This window comes from Melospiza melodia, chromosome 3 (assembly GCF_035770615.1).
Source record: "Melospiza melodia melodia isolate bMelMel2 chromosome 3, bMelMel2.pri, whole genome shotgun sequence".
NCBI lineage: Eukaryota > Metazoa > Chordata > Aves > Passeriformes > Passerellidae > Melospiza > Melospiza melodia.
Genome location: NC_086196.1, coordinates 83,968,693 through 83,983,258, shown reverse-complemented (window position 1 = coordinate 83,983,258; position 14,566 = coordinate 83,968,693).

Genomic DNA, 14,566 nt, shown 5'->3' with positions numbered 1-14,566 from the left:
GCCCAACTTGGCACTGGTGCCACCATGGGTCTGGTCACCATCCTGCCTATCGTAGCTTTTCAGGAGCCAGCCGGTCACTCCCAGCCATAGGCCCCGAGACACAAAGCTCGGCCCGTTTCCCTGGCAAACAAAAGTAAGCTACCCCGCTTCTGGATGGCAGATTGCAGGACGCACTTGGTAGTATCAAACCAGCCCAACTTGGCACTGGTGCCACCTCAGGTCTGGGAACCATCCTGCGTCTCGTGGATTCTAAGGAGCCAGCCGGCCACTCCCACCCATAGGCCCCCAAACAAAAACAACGGCGCTTTTCCCTGGAAAACAAAACTCGCCTGCCAACTTTTTGATGGCCGATTGCAGGAACCACTTGGTATTATCAAGCCAGCCCAACTTGGCACTGGTGCCACCTTGGGTCTGGGAACCATCCTGCGTATCGTGGATTCTAAGGAGCCAGCCGGCCACTCCCTGCCACAGGCCCCCAAACACAAACAACGGCGCTTTTCCCTGGAAATCAACACTCGCTTGCCGACTTTTTGATGGCAGATTGCAGGAGCCACTTGGTACTATCAAACCAGCCCAACTTGGCACTGGTGCCACCATGGGTCTGGTCACCATCATGCCTCTCGTAGCTTTTCAGGACCTAGCCGGTCACTCACAGCCATAGGCCCCCAGACACAAACCTTGGCCCGTTTCCCTGGCAAACAAAAGTAAGCTGCCCCGTTTCTGGATGGCAGATTTCAGTAGCAACTTTGCACCATCAAACTGGCCCGACTTGTCACTGGTGCCACTTTAGGTCTGGGAACCATCCTGCGTATCGTGGATTCTAATTAGCCATCCGGCCACTCCCACCCACAGGCCCCCAAACACAAACAACGGCGCTTTTCCCTGGAAAACAAAACTCGCCTACCAACATTTTGATGGCAGATTGCAGGAGCCACTTGGTACTATCAAATCAGCCGAACTTGGCACTGGTGCCACCATGGGTCTGGTAACCATCCTGCCTATCGTACCTTTTCAGGAGCCAGCTGGTCACTCCCAGCCATAGGCCCCCAGACAAAAACCTCGGCTCCTTTCCCTGGCAAACAAAAGTAAGCAGCACTGCTTCTGGATGGCAGATTGCAGGAGCCACTTTGCACCATCAAACTGGCCCGACTTGTCACTGTTGCCACCTCTGGTCTGGGAACCATCCTGCGTATCGTGGATTCTAATTAGCCAGCCGGCCACTCCCAGCCACAGGCCCCCAAACACAAACAACGGCGCTTTTCCCTGGAAAACAAAACTCGCCTGACAACTTTTTGATGGCAGATTGCAGGAGCCACTTGGTACTATCAAACCAGCCCAACTTGGCACTGGTGCCACCATGGGTCTGGTCACCATCCTGCCTATCGTAGCTTTTCAGGAGCCAGCCGGTCACTCCCAGCCATAGGCCCCCAGACAAATACCTCGGCCCGTTTCCCTGGAAAACAAAAGTAAGCTGCCCCGCTTCTGGATGGCAGATTGCAGGACGCACTTGGTACTATCAAACCAGCCCGACTTGGCACTGGTGCCACGTCAAGTCTGGGAACCATCCTGCGTATCGTGGATTCTAAGGAGCCAGCCGGCCACTCCCTGCCACAGGCCCCCAAACACAAACAACGGCGCTTTTCCCTGGAAAACAAAACTCGCCTGCCAACTTTTTGATGGCAGATTGCAGGAGCCACTTGGTACTATCAAACCAGCCCAACTTGGCACTGGTGCCACCATGGGTCTGGTCAACATCCTGCCTATCGTAACTTTTCAGGAGCCAGCCGGTCACTCCCAGCCATAGGCCCCCAGACAAAAACCTCGGCCCGTTTCCCTGGCAAACAAAGTAAGCTGCCCCGCTTCTGGATGGCAGATTCCCGGACGCACTTGGTACTATCAAACCAGCCCAACTTGGCACTGGTGCCACCTCTGATCTGGGAACCATGCTGAGAATCGTGGATTCTAAGGAGCCAGCCGGCCACTCCCAGCCACAGGCCCCCAAACACAAACAACGGCGCTTTTCCCTGGAAAACAAAACTCGCCTGCCAACTTTTTGATGGCAGATTGCAGGAGCCACTTGGTACTATCAAACCAGCCCAACTTGGCACTGGTGCCGTCATGGGTCTGGTCACCATCCTGCCTATCGTAGCTTTTCACGAGCCAGCCGGTCACTCCCAGCCATAGGCCCCCAGACAAAAACCTCGGCCCGTTTCCCTGGCAAACAAAAGTAAGCTGCCCCGCTTCTGGATGGCAGATTGCAGGAACCACTTGGTACTATCAAACCAGCCCAACTTGGCACTGGTGCCACCATGGGTCTGGGAACCATCCTGTGTATCGTGGATTCTAATTAGCCATCCGTCCACTCCAGGCCATAGGGCCCCAGGCACAAACAACGGCGCTTTTCCCTGGAAAACAAAACTCGCCTGCGAACATTTTGATGGCCGATTGCAGGAACCACTTGGTATTATCTAGCCAGCCCAACTTGGCACTGGTGCCACCATGGGTCTGGTCACCATCCTGCCTATCGTAGCTTTTCAGGAGCCAGCCGGTCACTCCCAGCCATAGGCCCCCAGACACAAACCTCGGACCGTTTCCCTGGCAAACAAAAGTAAGCTACCCCGCTTCTGGATGGCAGATTGCAGGAACCACTTGTTACTATCAAACCAGCCCAACTTGGCACTGGTGCCACCATGGGTCTGGGAACCATCCTGTGTATCGTGGATTCTAATTAGCCATCCGTCCACTCCAGGCCATAGGGCCCCAGGCACAAACAACGGCGCTTTTCCCTGGAAAACAAAACTCGCCTGCCAACTTTTTGATGGCCGATTGCAGGAACCACTTGGTATTATCAAGCCAGCCCGACTTGGCACTGGTGCCACCTTGGGTCTGGGAACCATTCTGCGTATCGTGGATTCTAAGGAGCCAGCCGGCCACTCCCTGCCACAGGCCCCCAAACACAAACAACGGCGCTTTTCCCTGGAAAACAAAACTCGCCTGCCAAGTTTTTGATGGCAGATTGCAGGAGCCACTTGGTACTATCAAACCAGCCCAACTTGGCACTGGTGCCACCATGGGTCTTGGAAACATCCTGCCTATCGTAGCTTTTCAGGAGCCAGCCAGCCACCCCCAGCCAGAGGGCCCCAGACAAATATTTCGGCCCGTTTCCCTGGCAAACAAAAGTAAGCTGCCCCGCTTCTGCATGGCAGATTGCAGGAGCCACTTTGCACCGTCAAACCAGCCCAACTTGGCACTGGTGCCACCTCAGGTCTGGGAACCATCCTGCGTATCGTGGGTTCTAATTAGCCATCCGTCCACTGCAGGCTATAGGGCCCCAGGCACAAACAACGGCGCTTTTCCCTGGAAAACAAAACTCGCCTGCGAACATTTTGATGGCCGATTGCAGGAACCACTTGGTATTATCAAGCCAGCCCGACTTGGCACTGGTGCCACCTTGGGTCTGGGAACCATGCTGCGTAACGTGGATTCTAAGGAGCCAGCCGGCCACTCCCAGCCACAGGCCCCCAAACACAAACAACGGCGCTTTTCCCTGGAAATCAACACTCGCTTGCCGACTTTTTGATGGCAGATTGCAGGAGCCACTTGGTACTATCAAACCAGCCCAACTTGGCACTGGTGCCACCATGGGTCTGGTCACCATCATGCCTCTCGTAGCTTTTCAGGACCTAGTCGGTCACTCACAGCCATAGGCCCCCAGACACAAACCTTGGCCCGTTTCCCTGGCAAACAAAAGTAAGCTGCCCCGCTTCTGGATGGCAGATTTCAGGAGCAACTTTGCACCATCAAACTAGCCCGACTTGGAACTGGTGCCACCTCTGGTCTGGGAACCATCCTGCGTATCGTGGATTCTAAGGAGCCAGCCGGCCACTCCCAGCCATAGGCCCCCAAACACAAACAACGGCGCTTTTCCCTGGAAAACAAAACTCGCCTACCAACTTTTTGATGGCAGATTGCAGGAGCCACTTGGTACTATCAAACCAGCCCAACTTGGCACTGGTGCCACCATGGGTCTGGTCACCATCCTGCCTATCGTAACTTTTCAGGAGCCAGCCGGTCACTCCCAGCCATAGGCCCCCAGACACAATGTTCGGCCCGTTTCCCTGGCAAACAAAATTAAGCTGCCCCGCTTCTGGATGGCAGATTGCAGGAGCCACTTGGTATTATCAAACCAGCCCGACTTGGCACTGGTGCCACCTCTGGTCTGGGAACCATCCTGCGTATCGTGGATTCTAAGGAGCCAGTCGGCCACTCCCACCCACAGGCCCCCAAACACAAACAACGGCCCGTTTCCATGGCAAACAAAAGTAAGCTGCCCCGCTTCTGGATGGCAGATTGCAGGAACCACTTGGTACTATCAAACCAGCCCAACTTGGCACTGGTGGCACCTCTTGTCTGGGAACCATGCTGCGTATCGTGGTTTCTAAGGAGCCAGCCGGCCACTCCCAACCACAGGCCCCCAAACACAAACAACGACGCTTTTCCCTGGAAAACAAAACTCGCCTGACAACATTTTGATGGCAGATTGCAGGAGCCACTTGGTACTATCAAACCAGCCCAACTTGGCACTGGTGCCACCATGGGTCTTGGAAACATCCTGCCTATCGTAGCTTTTCAGGAGCCAGCCAGCCACCCCCAGCCAGAGGGCCCCAGACAAATATTTCGGCCCGTTTCCCTGGCAAACAAAAGTAAGCTGCCCCGCTTCTGCATGGCAGATTGCAGGAGCCACTTTGCACCGTCAAACCAGCCCAACTTGGCACTGGTGCCACCTCAGGTCTGGGAACCATCCTGCGTATCGTGGGTTCTAATTAGCCATCCGTCCACTGCAGGCTATAGGGCCCCAGGCACAAACAACGGCGCTTTTCCCTGGAAAACAAAACTCGCCTGCGAACATTTTGATGGCCGATTGCAGGAACCACTTGGTATTATCAAGCCAGCCCGACTTGGCACTGGTGCCACCTTGGGTCTGGGAACCATGCTGCGTAACGTGGATTCTAAGGAGCCAGCCGGCCACTCCCAGCCACAGGCCCCCAAACACAAACAACGGCGCTTTTCCCTGGAAATCAACACTCGCTTGCCGACTTTTTGATGGCAGATTGCAGGAGCCACTTGGTACTATCAAACCAGCCCAACTTGGCACTGGTGCCACCATGGGTCTGGTCACCATCATGCCTCTCGTAGCTTTTCAGGACCTAGTCGGTCACTCACAGCCATAGGCCCCCAGACACAAACCTTGGCCCGTTTCCCTGGCAAACAAAAGTAAGCTGCCCCGCTTCTGGATGGCAGATTTCAGGAGCAACTTTGCACCATCAAACTAGCCCGACTTGGAACTGGTGCCACCTCTGGTCTGGGAACCATCCTGCGTATCGTGGATTCTAAGGAGCCAGCCGGCCACTCCCAGCCATAGGCCCCCAAACACAAACAACGGCGCTTTTCCCTGGAAAACAAAACTCGCCTACCAACTTTTTGATGGCAGATTGCAGGAGCCACTTGGTACTATCAAACCAGCCCAACTTGGCACTGGTGCCACCATGGGTCTGGTCACCATCCTGCCTATCGTAACTTTTCAGGAGCCAGCCGGTCACTCCCAGCCATAGGCCCCCAGACACAATGTTCGGCCCGTTTCCCTGGCAAACAAAATTAAGCTGCCCCGCTTCTGGATGGCAGATTGCAGGAGCCACTTGGTATTATCAAACCAGCCCGACTTGGCACTGGTGCCACCTCTGGTCTGGGAACCATCCTGCGTATCGTGGATTCTAAGGAGCCAGTCGGCCACTCCCACCCACAGGCCCCCAAACACAAACAACGGCCCGTTTCCATGGCAAACAAAAGTAAGCTGCCCCGCTTCTGGATGGCAGATTGCAGGAACCACTTGGTACTATCAAACCAGCCCAACTTGGCACTGGTGGCACCTCTTGTCTGGGAACCATGCTGCGTATCGTGGTTTCTAAGGAGCCAGCCGGCCACTCCCAACCACAGGCCCCCAAACACAAACAACGACGCTTTTCCCTGGAAAACAAAACTCGCCTGACAACATTTTGATGGCAGATTGCAGGAGCCACTTGGTACTATCAAACCAGCCCAACTTGGCACTGGTGCCACCATGGGTCTGGTCACCATCCTGCCTATCGAAGCTTTTACGGAGCCAGCCGGTCACTCCCTGCCATAGGCCCCGAGACACAAAGCTCGGCCCGTTTCCCTGGCAAACAAAAGTAAGCTGCCCCGCTTCTGCATGGCAGATTGCAGGAGCCACTTGGTACTATCAAACCAGCCCAACTTGGCACTGGTGCCACCTCTGGTCTGGGAACCATCCTGCGTATCGTAGATTTTAAGGAGCCAGCCGGTTGTCCCAGCCATAGGCCCCCAAACACAAACAACGGTCCGTTTCCCTGGCAAACAAAAGTAAGCTGCCCCGCTTCTGGATGGCAGATTGCAGGAACCACTTGGTAGTATCAAACCAGCCCAACTTGGCACTGGTGGCACCTCTTGTCTGGGAACCATGCTGCGTATCGTGGTTTCTAAGGAGCCAGCCGGCCACTCCCAACCATAGACCCCCAGACACAAACCTCGGCCCGTTTCCCTGGAAAACAAAAGTAAGCTACCCCGATTCTGGATGGCAGATTGCAGGAGCCACTTGGTACTATCAAATCAGCCCAACTTGGCACTGGTGCCACCATGGGTCTGGGAACCATCATGCGTATCGTAGCTTTTCAGGAGCCAGCCGGCCACTCTCAGCCATATGCCCCCAAAAACAAACCACGGCCCTTTTCTCTGGCAAACAAAACTCAACTGCCCCTCTTCTGGATGGCAAATTTTAGGACGCACTTTGTACTACGAAAACCGCCCGACGTGGCACTGGTGCCACCTTGTGTCAGGGAACCATCCTGCATATCGAGCTTTTTAAGGAGCCAGCCGGCCACGCCCAGCCATAAACCCCCAAAAACAAACCACGGACCATTTCTATTGGAAACAAAAATCCGCTGCCCCGCGTCTGGATGGCAGATTGCAGGAGCCACTTTGCACCATCAAACCAGCCCGACTTGGCACTGGTGCCACCTTGGGTCTGGGAAAAATCCTGCATATCGTGGATTCTAAGGAGCCAGCCGGCCACTCCCAGCCACAGGCACCCAAACACAAACAACGACGCTTTTCCCTGGAAAACAAAATTCGCCTGCCAACTTTTTGATGGCAGATTGCAGGAGCCACTTGGTACTATCAAATCATCCCAACTTGGCACTGGTGCCACTGTGGGTCTGGTAAACATCCTGCCTATTGTAGCATTTCAGGAGCCAGGCGGTCACTCCCAGCCATAGGCCCCCAGACACAAACCTCGGACCGTTTCCCTGGCAAACAAAATTAAGCTGCCCCGATTCTGGATGGCAGATTGCAGGAGCCACTTGGTAGTGTCAAACCAGCCCGACTTGGCACTGGTGCCACCTCAGGTCTGGGAACCATCCTGCGTATCGTGGATTCTAAGCAGCCACCCGGCCACTCTGAGCCACAGGCCCCCAAACACAAACAACGGCGCTTTTCCCTGGAAAACAAAACTCGCCTGCCAACCTTTTGATAGCAGATTGCAGGAGCCACTTGGTACTATCAAACCAGCCCAACTTGGCACTGGTGCCACCTCTGGCCTGGGAACCATCCTGCCTATCGTAGCTTTTCGGGAGCCAGCCGGTCACTCCCAGCCATAGACCCCCAGACACAAACCTCGGCCCGTTTCCCTGGAAAACAAAAGTAAGCTACCCCGATTCTGGATGGCAGATTGCAGGAGCCACTTGGTACTATCAAATCAGCCCGACTTGGCACTGGTGCCACCATGGGTCTGGTAAACATCCTGCCTATCGTAGCTTTTCAGGAGCCAGCCGGTCACTCCCTGCCATAGGCCCCCAGACACAAACCTCGGCCCGTTTCCCTGGCAAACAAAAGTAAGCTGCCCCGCTTTTGGATGGCAGATTGCAGGAGCCTCGTTGCACCATCAAACCAGCCCGACTTGGCACTGGTGCCACCTTGGGTCTGGGAACAAGTTGGGCTGGTTTGAGAGTACCAAGTGGCTCCTGCAATCTGCCATCCAGAAGTGGGACAGCTTACTTTTTTTTCCCAGGGAAACGGGCCGAGGTATTTGTCTGGGGGCCTATGGCTGGGAGTGACCGGCTGGCTACTGAAAAGCTACGATAGGCAGGATGGTTACCAGACTCATGGTGCCACCAGTGCCAAGTCGGGCTGCTTTGATAATACTAAATAGCTCCTGCAATCTGCCATCCAGACGCGGGGCAGCGGATTTTTGTTTGCTGGAGAAATGTTCCGTGGTTTTTTTTTGGGGGTATATGACTGGACGTGGCCGGCTGGCTCCTTAAAAAGCTCGATACGCAGGATTGTTCCCTGACCCAAGGTGGCATCAGTGCCAAGTCGGGCTGTTTTCGTAGTACCAAGTGCGTCCTGCAATTTGCCATCCAGAAGCGGGGCAGCCTACTTTTGTTTGCCAGGGAAACGGGCCGAGGTATTTGTCTGGAGGCCTATGGCTGGGAGTGAGCTGCTGGCTCCTAAAAAGCTACGATAGGCAGGATGGTGACCAGACCCATGGTGGCACCAGTGCCAAGTTGGGCTGGTTTGATAGTGCCAAGTGGCTCCTGCAATCTGCCATCAAGAAGTTGGCAGGCGAGTTTTGTTTTCCAGGGAAAAGCGCCGTTGTTTTTGTTTAGAGGCCTGTGGCTGGGAGTGGCCGCCTGTCCTCGTAGAATCTACGTTACGCAGCATGGTTCCCAGAGCCAAGGTGGCACCAGTGCCAAGTTGGGCTGGTTTGATAGTACCAAGTGCATCCTGCAATCTGCCATCCAAAAGCGGGGCAGCTTACTTTTGTTTGCCAGGGAAACGGGACGAGGTTTGTGTCCAGGGGCCTATGGCAGGGAGTGACCGGCTGGCTCCTGAAAAGCTACGATAGGCAGGATGTTTACCAGACCCATGGTGGCACCAGTGCCAAGTTGGGCTGATTTGATAGTACCAAGTGGCTCCTGCACTCTGCCATCCAGAATTGGGGTAGCTTACTTTTGTTTTCCAGGGAAACGGGCCGAGGTTTGTGTCTGGGGGTCTATGGCTGGGAGTGACCGGCTGGCTCCTGAAAAGCTACGATAGGCAGGATGGTTCCCAGACCAGAGGTGGCACCAGTGCCAAGTTGGGCTGGTTTGATAGTACCAAGTGGCTCCTGCAATCTGCCATCAAAAAGTTGGCAGGCGAGTTTTGTTTTCCAGGGAAAATCGCCGTTGTTTGTGTTTGGGGGCCTGTGGCTGGGAGTGGCCGGCTGGCTCCTTAGAATCCACGATATGCAGGATTGTTCCCAGACCCAAGGTGGCACCAGTGCCAAGTCGGGCTGGTTTGATGGTGCAAAGTGGCTCCTGCAATCTGCCATCCAGACGCGGGGCAGCGGATTTTTGTTTCCAAGAGAAATAGTCCGTGGTTTGTTTTTGGGGGTTTATGGCTGGGCGTGGCCGTCTGGCCCCTTAAAAAGCTCGATATGCAGGATGGTTCCCTGACACAAGGTGGCACCAGGGCCACGTCGGGCGGTGTTCGTAGTACAAAGGGCGTCCTAAAATTTGCCATCCAGAAGAGGGGCAGTTGAGTTTTGTTTGCCAGAGAAAAGGGCCGTGGTTTGTTTTTGGGGGCATATGGCTGAGAGTGGCCGGCTGGCCCCTGAAAATCCACGATAGGCAGGATGGTTCCCAGACCAGAGGTGTCACCAGTGCCAAGTCGGGCTGGTTTGATAGTACTAAGCAGCTCCTGCAATCTGCCATGCAGAAGCGGGGCAGCTTACTTTTGTTTGCCAGGGAAACGGGCCGAGGTTTGTGTCTAGGGGCCTATGGCTGGGAGTGACCGGCTGGCTCCTGAAAAGCTACGATAGGCAGGATGGTTCCCAGACCCATGGTGGCACCATTGCCAAGTTGGGCTGGTTTGATAGTACCAAGTGGCTCCTGCAATCTGCCATCAAAAAGTTGGCAGGCGAGTTTTGTTTTCCAGGGAAAAGCGCCGTTGTTTGTGTTTGGAGGCCTGTGGCTGGGAGTGGCCAGCTGGCTCCTTAGAACCCACGATACGCAGGATGGTTCCCAGACCTGAGGTGGCACCAGTGCCAAGTTGGGCTGGTTTGATGGTGCAAAGTGGCTCCTGCAATCTGCCATGCAGAAGCGGGGCAGCTTACTTTTGTTTGCCAGGGAAACGGGCCGAAATATTTGTCTGGGGGCCTCTGGCTGGGGGTGGCTGGCTGGCTCCTGAAAAGCTACGATAGGCAGGATGGTGACCAGACCCATGGTGGCACCAGTGCCAAGTTGGGCTGGTTTGATAGTACCAAGTGGCTCCTGCAATCTGCCATCAAAAGTTTGGCAGGCTGAGTTTTGTTTTCCAGGGAAAAGCACCGTTGTGCGTGTTTTGGGGCCTGTGGCTGGGAGTGGCCAGCTGGCTCCTTAGAATCCACGATACGCAGGATGGTTCCCAGACCCAAGGTGGCACCAGTGCCAAGTCGGGCTGGTTTGTTAGTACCAAGTGGTTCCTGCAATCTGCCATCCAGAAGCGGGGCAGCTGAATTTTGTTTGCCAGAGAAAAAGGCTGTTGTTTGTGTTTCGGGGCCTGTGGCTGGCAGTGGCCGGCTGGCTCCTGAAAATCCATGATACGCAGCATGGTTCCCAGACCCAAGGTGGCATCAGTGCCAAGTAGGGCTGGTTTCATAGTACCCAGTGGCTCCTGCAATCTGCCATCCAGAAGAGGGGCAGTTGAGTTTTGTTTTCCAGAGAAAAGGGCCGTGGTTTGTGTTTGGGGCCTATGGCTGAGAGTGACCGGCTGGCCCCTGAAAATCCACGATAGGAAGGATGGTTCCCAGATCCAAGGTGGCAGCAGTGCCATGTTGTTCTGGTGTGATAGTCCCAAGTGGCTCCTGCAATCTGCCATCCAGAAGCGGGGCAGCTGAATTTTGTTTGCCAGAGAAAAAGGCTTTGGTTTGTATTTGGGGGCCTGTGGCTGGGAGTGGCCGGCTGGCTCCTGAAAATCCATGATACGCAGCATGGTTCCCAGACCCAAGGTGGCACCAGTGCCAAGTGGGGCTGGTTTCACAGTGTCAAGTGCCTCCTGCAATCTCCCATCCAGAAGCGGGGCAGCTGAGTTTTGTTTGCCTGTGAAACGGGCCGTTGTTTTTAATTGGGGTCTGTAGCCGAGAGTGTTCGGCTGGCTCCTGACAACCCACAATACGCAGGATGGTTCCCAGACCCAAGGTGGCACCAGTGCCAAGTCGGGCTGTTTTTATAGTACCAAGTGCGTCCTGCAATTTGCCATCCAGAAGAGGGGCAGTTGAGTTTTGTTTGCCAGAGAATAGCGCCGTTGTTTGTGTTTGGGGGCTTGTGGCTGGTAGTGGCCGACTGGCTCCTTAGAATCTGTGTTACGCAGCATGGTTCCCAGACCCAAGGTGGCACCAGTGCCAAGTTGGGCTGGTTTGATAGTACCAAGTGGCTCCTGCAATCTGCCATCCAGAAGCGGGGCAGCTTACTTTTGTTTGCCAGGGAAACGGGCCGAGCTTTGTGTCTGGGGGCCTATGGCTGGGAGTGACCGGCTGGCTCCTGAAAAGCTACAATAGGCAGGATGGTTACCAGACCCATGGTGGCACCAGTGCCAAGTTGGGCTGGTTTGATAGTACCAAGTGGCTCCTGCAATCTGCCATCAAAAATTTGGCAGGCGAGTTTTGTTTTCCAGGGAAAAGCGCCATTGTTTGTATTTGGGGGCCTGTGGCTGGGAGTGGCCGGCTGGCTCCTTTGAACCCACGATACGCAGGATGGTTCCCAGACCCAAGGTGGCACCAGTGCCAAGTCGGGCTGGTTTGATACTACCAAGTGCGTCCTGCAATCTGCCATCCAGAAGCGGGGCAGCTTACTTTTGTTTGCCAGGGAAACGGGCCGTGGGTTTTGTTTGGGGGCATATAGCTGAGAGTGGCCGGCTGGCTCCTGAAAATCCACGCTTGGCAGCATGGTTGCCAGATGCAAGGTGGCACCAGTGCCAAGTCGGGCTGGTTTGATGGTGCAAAGTGGCTCCTGCAATCTGCCATCCAGAAGCGGGCAGCTGATTTTTGTTTGCCAGAGAAAAATTCCGTGGATTGTTTTTGGGGGCATATTGCTGGGAGTGGCCGGCTGGCTCCTTAAAATGCTCGATACGCATGATGGTTCCCAGGCCCAAGGTGTCACCACTACCAAGTCGGCCTGCGGTTTTAGTATCAAGTTCATCCTGCAATTTGCCATCCAGAAGAGGGGCAGTTGAGTTTTGTTTGCCAGAGAAACGGGCCGAGGTTTCTGTTTGGGGACATATGGCTGAGAGTGGCCGGCTGGCCCCTGAATATCCACGATACACAGCATGGTTCCCAGATCCAAGGTGGCACCAGTGCCAAGTCGGGCTGGTTTGATAGTACCAAGTTTCTCCTGCAATCTGCCATCCAGAAGCAGGGCAGCTTACTTTTGTTTGCCAGAGAAATAGGCCTAGGTTTTTGTTTGGGGGCCTGTGGCTAGGAGTGGCCGGCTGGCTCCTAAGAATCCACGATACGCAGGAGGTTTCCCAGACCCAAGGTGGCACCAGTGCCAAGTCGGGCTGGTTTGATAGTACCAAGTGGCTCCTGCAAACTCCATCAAAAAGTTGGCAGGCGTGTTTTGTTTTCCAGGGAACAGCGCCGTTGATTTTGTTTGGGGGCCTGTGGCTGGGAGTGGCCGGCTGGCTCCTTAGAATCCACGATACGCAGGATGGTTCCCAGACCCAAGGTGGCACCAGTGCCAAGTCGGGCTGGTTTGATAGTACCAAGTGGCTCCTGCAATCTGCCATCCAGAAGCGGGGCAGCTGAGTTTTGTTTGCCAGAGAAAAAGGCTGTGGTTTGTGTTTGGGGGCCTGTGGCTGGCAGTGGCCGGCTGGCTCCTGAAAATCCACGATACGCAGCATGGTTCCCAGACCCAAGGTGGCACCAGTGCCAAGTGGGGCTCGTTTGACAGTGTCAAGTGCCTCCTGCAATCTCCCATCCAGAAGCGGGGCGGCTGAGTTGTTTTTGCCAGGGAAACGGACCTTTGTTTTTGATTGGGCTCTGTGGCCGAGAGTGGTCGGCTGTCTCCTGACAATCCACAATACGCAGGATGGTTCCCAGACCCAAGGTGGCACCAGTGCCAAGTCGGGCTGGTTTGATAGTACCAAGTGTCTCCTGCAATCTGCCATCCAGAAGCGGGGCAGCTGAGTTTTGTTTGCCAGAGAAAAGGGCCGTGGGTTGTGTTTGGGGGCATATGGCTGGGAGTGGCCACCTGGCTCCTTAAAATGCACGATACGCCGCATGGTAACCAGACGCAAGGTGGCACCAGTGCCAAGTCAGGCTGTTTTTGTAGTACCCAGTGGCTCCTGCAATTTGCCATCCAGAAGCGGGGCAGTTGAATTTTGTTTGCTAGAGAAAAGGGCTGTGGTTTGTGTTTGGGGGCCTATGGCTGAGAGTGGCCGGCTGGCCCCTGAAAATCAACGATAGGCAGGATGGTTCCCAGATCCAAGGTGGCACCAGTGCCAAGTAAGGCTGGTTGTATGGTTCAAAGTGACTCCTGCAATCTGCCATCCAGAAGCGGGACAGCTGAGTTTTTTTTGCCAGAGAAAATGTCCATGGTTTCTTTTTGGGGCATACGGCTGGGAATTGCCGGCTGGCTCCTTAAAATGCTCGATACGCAGGATGGTTCCCAGAGCCAAGGTGGCACCACTGCCAAGTCGGGCTCTTTTTGTAGTACCAAGTGCGTCCTGCAATTTGCCATCCAGAAGAGGGGCAGTTGAGTTTTGTTTGCCAGAGAAAAGGGCCGTTGTTTGTGTTTGGGGGCCTGTGGCTGGGAGTGTTCGGCTGGTTCCTGAATATGTACGATACGCAGGATTGTTCCCAGATCCAAGGTGGCAGCAGTGCCATGTTGTGCTGGTGTGATAGTCCCAAGTGGCTCCTGCAATCTGCCATCCAGAAGTGGGGCAGCTGATTTTTGTTTGCCAGAGAAAAGGTCCGTGGTTTGTTTTTGGGGGCATATGGCTGAGAGTGGCCGGCTGGCCCCTGAAAATCCACGATACACAGGATGGTTCCCAGATCCAAGGTGGCACCTGTGCCAAGTCGGGCTGATTTGATAGTACTAAGTAGCTCCTGCAATCTGCCATGCAGAAGCGGGGCAGCTTACTTTTGTTTGCCAGGGAAACGGGCCGAGGTTTGTGTTTGGGGGCCTATGGCTGAGAGTGACCGGCTGGCTCCTGAAAAGCTACAATAGGCAGGATGGTGACCAGACCCATGGTGGCACCAGTGCCAAGTTGGGCTGGTTTGATAGTACCAAGTGGTTCCTGCAATCTGCCATCCAGAAGCAGGGCAGCTGAGTTTTGTTTGCCAGAGAAAAGGGCCTTGGTTTTTGTTTGGGGGCATATGGATGGGTGTGGCCAGCTGGCTCCTTAAAATGCACGATATGCAACATGGCTCCCAGACCCAAGGTGGCACAAGTGCCAAGTTGGGCTGGTTTGATAGTACCAAGTGGCTCCTGCAATCTTC